Source organism: Salvelinus namaycush, chromosome 4 (assembly GCF_016432855.1).
Source record: "Salvelinus namaycush isolate Seneca chromosome 4, SaNama_1.0, whole genome shotgun sequence".
Lineage (NCBI taxonomy): Eukaryota > Metazoa > Chordata > Actinopteri > Salmoniformes > Salmonidae > Salvelinus > Salvelinus namaycush.
This window is the reverse complement of record NC_052310.1, coordinates 32,804,751-32,811,558: the sequence shown is the minus strand read 5'-3', so window position 1 is coordinate 32,811,558 and position 6,808 is coordinate 32,804,751.

Sequence of the window (6,808 nt, the reverse complement as noted above, 5' to 3'; positions counted from 1 at the left end):
GAAAAATGATGTCATGGCTTTAGAAGCTTCTGATAGGCTAATTGACATCATTTGAGTCATTTGGAGGTGTACCTGTGGATTTATTTCAAGGCCTACCTTCAAACTCAGTGTCTCTTTGCTTGAAATCATGGGAAAATCAAAAGCAATCAGCCAAGACCTCAGAAAAAGATTGTAGACCTCCACAAGTCTGGTTCATCCTTGGGAGCAATTTACAAACGCCTGAAGGTACCACAGTCATCTGTACAAACAATAGTACGCAAGTATTAACACTGTGGGACCACGCAGCCGTCATACCGCTCAGGAAGGAGACACCTTCCGTGTCCTAGAGATGAACGTAATTTTGGTGCGAAATGTGAAAATCAATCCCAGAACAACAGCAAAGGACCTTGTGAAGATGCTGGAGGAAACGGGTACAAAATTATCTGTATCCACAGTAAAACGAGTCCTATATCGACATAACCTGAAAGGCCGCTCAGCAAGGAAGAAGCCACCGCTCCAAAACCGCCATAAAAAAGACAGACTACGGTTTGCAACTGCACATGGGGACAAAGATCGTACTTTAAAAAAATAATGTCCTCTGGTCTGATGAAACAAAAATAGAACTGTTTGGCCATAATGACCATCGTTATGCTTGGAGGAAAAAGGGGGAGGCTTGCAAGCCAAAGAACACCATCCCAACCGTGAAGCACGGGGGTGGCAGCATCATGTTGTGGGGGTGCTTTGCTGCAGGAGGGACTGGTGCACTTCACAAAATAGATGGCATCATGAGGGAGGAAAAGGATGTGGATATATTGAAGCAACATTTAAAGACATCAGTCAGGAAGTTAAAGCTTGGTCGCAAATGGGTCTTCCAAATGGACGATGACCCCAAGTATACGTCCAAAGTTGTGGAAAAATGGCTTAAGGACAACAAAGTCAAGATATTGGGAGTGGCCATCACAAAGCCCTGACCTCAATCCCATAGAACATTTGTGGGAAGAACTGAAAAAGCGTGTGCGAGCAAGGATTCACCCTTGTTTTGGGGGAGCTTGTGGAAGGCTACCTTAAACGTTTGACCCAAGTTAAACAATTTAAAGGCAATGCTACCAAATACTAATTGAGTGTATGTAAACTTCTGACCAACTGGAAATGTGATGAAAGAAATAAAAGCTGAAATAAATCATTCTCTCTACTATTATTCTGACATTTCACATTCTTAAAATAAAGTGGTGATCCTAACTGACTTTAAGACAGGGACTTTTTACTAGGATTAAATGTCAGGAATTGTGAAAAACTGAGTTTAAATATATTTGGCTACGGTGTATGTAAACTTCCGACTGTAAATGTTTAAATGATTTTACATCCTAAAAATGTGGAATAGGCAAACGCTTTGATTTCTTGTCAAACAGATGGAAAAGGAGTCTTAGAAGACATCTACCAGAAAAACTCTTAAAATGTATTAGAAATATATCAAAAGACAATACTATTGAAGAAAAGACTCCTGCCAACTAATGGCAACACATTTTAGCTTAGGATAACTTGTTCTGCCTTCTGTAAGTTTTAAGAAACATTGCCTTTTGCCTTGAAATTCTGTAAGCAAAAACCCACATATCTTTAAGATATTTTAAAATGTTCTCCTTTACTTGTTACTCCTTCCAGAAGTAACAAGTAAAAGAACTATCAATTAGTGATATTGTTTTTACTTTATGAATTAAGGTATTAAAACTTTTAATTCTGTTACCAAATCGGTAACAGAATTTCTGCAATTGAATTGGCTACAATGGGAAATCATAGTATTCACATACCACAGTTGTGTCACCTGCTACTGTCCTCCCTTCCACTGGCATACTGTTATGTTCAGCTTATAACTGTTTTATTTCGTTCTAGTGGCCAAAGTCACTAGACAGAAATTAATTGTAACCTCTTAACGGCTTTTATTGACACCTACCCATGAGTCCTCTCTTTCCATTTACTGAAACCAGCCTCCTCATCCACTGAGCATCGGACGTCCATGGACGTAAAAAGTAGTTAAAATTTGGTTCAATCTGCCCTGGCCTTGTTTTCATTGCCCACAGATGTTTTTTGGTCCGGCCCAGCCTTGGTTTCAACATCCACAAACGTCTGGACCGGCCTTCATTTGACCCAAACATAGTGTTTCACAAGTTTGAACAGTACACTACAGTAGAGTATTGTTCAGTACATTACAGCACCGTAGGTGGAGTACAGTAAAGTATACAGCACCAGTCAAGTTTGGACACACCTACCCTTTCCAGGGTCTACATTGTAAAATAATAGTGAAGACATCAAAACTTTGAAATAACACATATGGAATCATGTAGTAACCAGGTGTTAAACAAATCAAAATATATTTGAGATTCTTCAAAGTAGCCACCCTTTGCCTTGACAGCTTTGCACACTCTTGGCATTCTCTCAACCAGCTTCATGAGTTAGTCACCTGGAATGCATTTCAATTAAAAGGTGTGCCTTGTTAATTTGTGGAATTTCTTTCCTTAATGCGTTTAAGCCAATTAGTTGTGTTGTGACAAGATAACCCTATTTGGTAAAAGACAAAGTCCATATTAGAAGTGACAGTCCATCATTACTTTACGTCATGAAGTCCAGTCAATCTGGAAAACTTCAAGAATTTGAAAGTTTCTTCAAGTGCAGTTGCAAAAACCATCAAGCGCTATGATGAAACTGGCTGTTATCTCTGCTGCAGAGGATAAGTTCATTAGAATAACTGCACCTCAGATTGCAGCCCAAATAAATGCTTCACAGAGCTCAAGTAACAGACACGTACGTCTAACATCAACTGTTCAGAGTAGACTGCATGAATCAGACATTCATGGTCGAACCACTACTAAAGGACACTAATGAGAAGAAGAGACTTGCTTGGGCCAAGAAACACGAGCAATGGACATTAGACCGGTGTCCTTTGGTCTGATGAATCCAAATGTGTGATTTTTTTTTTTTTTTTTCAGTGATATGCCATCCCATCTGGTTTTGACTTTGTGGGACTATCATTTGTTTTTCAACAGGACAATGACCCAAAACACACCTCCAGGCTGTGTAAGGTTTATTTGACCAAGGAGAGTGATGGAGTGCTGCATCAGATGACCTGGCCTCCACAATCGCACGACCACAACCCAATTGAGATGGTTTGGGATGAGTTGGACCACAGAGTGAAGGAAAAGCAGCCAACAAGTGCTCAGCATCTGTGGGAACTCAAGAAAGGAAAAGCAGAGTGCCAAGAGTGTGCAAAGCTGTCATCAAGGCAAAGAGTTGCTGCTTTGAAGAATCTAAAATATTACATGATTCCATAGGTGTTATTTCATAGTTTTGATGTCTTCACTATTATAGTAAAAATAAAATAAAAACCCTTGAATGAGTAGGTGTGTCCAAATTTTTGACTGGTACTGTAGTTCAGTACAGTGAAGAAAAGTAGAGTTCAGAACAATACACAGTAGAGCACACAAGTTGAGTACACTAATGTACTGTACTGAATTATAATGTACTGAACTACACTACTGTTCAAAGGTTTGGGGTCACTTAGAAATGTCCTTGCTTTTTAAAGAAAAGCAAAACATTTTTGGTCTATTAAAATAACAAATTGATCAGAAATACAGTGTAGACATTGTTAATGTTGTAAATGACTATTGTAGCTGGAAACAGCTGATTTTTAATGGATATCTACATAGGTGTACAGAGGCCCATTATCAGCAACAATCACTCCTGTGTTTCAATGGCACGTTGTGTTAGCTAATCCAAGTTTATCATTTTAAAAGGCTAATTGATCATTAGAAAACCCTTTTGCAATTATGTTAGCACAGCTGAAAACTGTTGTGCTGATTATAGAAGCAATAAAACTTTGGTCTTGTTTGGTGGCATAGCTCATTAAAATAATAGCTAGTGTGTAGAATAATACCCAAGTATGCAAAGAATGATATTGCATATTTCTACCTTTTGGTCTAACTATTTAGGATACATCACAATGAACAGAATTACATTCATATCCATCATTTTGCATTTCTGTGTAGTACAGATCAGGGACCCATGATAAAATTCTGTTACCAGGTGAAAATCCACTTCACTTATTGTAATTCAAAACTCAAGCTGTTATCATAGCTGACACCACATTCTTTCTGCAGACATCATTGAATCTTAATTCAGAGCAGATATTTCAACGTTTTTGAAAATGTGGTCATGTAAAAAACTGAGGGAGATTAATGAAATTATGTTACCGAAATGTGCACCTGCACAGTTCTTCCAGTAAATGTGTTTTTGTAAAATGTTCAGTGTAAATTGTTGAAAGTTGTCGTTGTGCATAGATGTGTTTGGTTTGTTAAACTTTGGAATCAATGGTTTTTGTTTGGCATAGATTTTAAGTGTAAAATCTGACTCAGTTTACCGTGGAATTGCCCCCCTACAAAATGTTTCAAACCTGGTCCTCTTAAAAAAATAATAAAGGATAGCCGCACACTCTAGGAGCTCAGATGCAAAAAATATTGTTGTCCAACGTTTCGACAAACAAGCTGTCTTCATTCGGGTATAATGACAAACACTGCGGGATGACTCATTTATATAGTGTCAAAAGACACACGTGTCTGTAATCATGGCTGGGTGTAACCTGATATCATTGGTTAATTCTCATATATTAAAATGGCATTAAAAAATGGTAGCGTACGATCATAGATACAATTTGGCTACATAAGCCTACAAATATTTACAATAGCAAAATCACAAGAATGGCTTCAGATCAAAGTCTATGTTGAGACCGAAGGCAGCAAGGGTCTTTAAATTAAAGATCAAAGCAGCCTCTCGTTTTAACAATAAATTGACGAGGTCACCCCCTCCTAGGTAGGGTGACTTGTTCGATTCCAATATAACGTATAGACAAAATCGAGTGGTTTTATTCCAAAAAGTGGGCCGCAACCGGGTAAATCGAGTTGTTGCACCTAATGGTGCTACGATGCTCCGAGATACGTACTTTTAATTCGCGCTTTGAATTACCCACATCATTTTCGCCTCAAAGACAAGTTATAAGATAAATAACTGCCTTAGTGGAGCACATGATAACATCTTTGATTGGGATCTGTTTCCGTTTGGGGGTGTTTGAAGGATCTACATTTATAAGTGCCATTGCATTGAGCACAGCCATTACACGTTATGCAGGGATATCTTGGGGTGGTAAATCAGAGTTTACCAGTTGATCTCTGAGGTTTCTGCCCCGTGAGAATACGACCAAGGGAAGGTCTGAAAACACATCACCGATACTATCATCGGATCTTAGAATGTGCCAATGTTTGTGAACGATTCCCTTAATTTGTTCAGAGCACTTTGAATAGCGGGTAGTTAGAACGCAAGAATGCTAATTTTTACGATTTTTACCTTGAAAAAGGTCAAGTCTCGTTTTTGTTTTGAATTTTCTCAATGGCAATATTAATCGGACCATTTTTGTACCCCCTCTCCTTGAATTTTCTTTGCGTCTCAGTCATATTTCTGTCTAGTTTGTTTTACAAATTATTTTGATTCGACAGAATTGTAAAGGACACCAGCAGTAGATCTCTATTATTGAATCTCTTGATCCTCTCCCAGATAATACTTTGTTAGTTACTTTTGATGTTGTCGTTATACACAAATATTCCACAAGAGGGCAGTATTGAAGCTATGGAACATTTTCTTCTGTAACGTGACCATAATGAACAACATTCCAGTGCATGCATTATAAAGTTGGCTGAAATAGTACTCACACACAACTACTTCGTGTTTCTAAATTATTTCTTGATTCAGACGAAGGGTACTGCTATGGGATCCCCCATGGCTCCTAACTATGCTAATTTGTATGTGGGTTACATGGAGAAACAAATGTTTTCTTGCCTAATATCATTCATTATATGGAAACGGTAGATTGATGATATTTTTGTTCTGTGGAGGGGTGATGCAAAACAGCTCCAGGCGTTCCATGCTTTTCTTAACTCTTGTTCTGAGCATCTGAGATTTACTATGCAATCTGATACACCTCAAATCAGTTTTCTTGATCATGTGTGAAAATAATGTTCTATACACTGATCGTAACAGTTTGTTGAGGGCTGATAGTTGTCACCCACTTCCCTTGAAAAACAGTTTGCCCTACAGCCAAAGGAGGGGAGCTGTTCTGCGAGTGGTGTAATAAAAAAGTCAACAAAAGTTGATAGAGGGGCCATTACTGCATCAATGCCCACTACAATAGGGCGCCTTGGAGGTTTTGTAACATTCTTGTGTAATTTCGGCAAAGTATAAAAAGTGGCAATTTTAGGGTGTTGAATAGCCAAAGAGTCGTGTTCTTTTTTGGTTATCTGACCAGAACTTAAACACCCATCTAGGACAGTAAAGATCGTGTTCTGAAATTGGGCAGTGGGGTCACTTCTGAGTTTCTTGTAAAAGGTGTTGTCAAACAGTTGTCTATGACACTCATTTACATAAACTGGCCTATCCATGAGTACAACTGACCCACCCTCATCAAAATGGCGGGTAAGGACTGACGTATCGGATTGTAAATCAAGCAAAGCTTGTTTTTCATCCTTAGGTAAATTATGGAAAGATATGTACTTCTGTTTGTTCTTAAGGAGATGAACAACATCTTTTTGAACAAGTCTGCAAATTGTCTCGAGTGATTGCGATTGGCTGGAGGTACAAAATAACTCTTACTTCTAAAAGGAGTCGGAGTATGTACAGGTGAGCAACCTACATGTTCAATAGAAATATCACGATTAGGGGAGCTAAAGTGTTCCCTTAAACGGATGTCTCTAAAAAACTTAAACATGTCTACCTTAACATCAAAATCGTTACA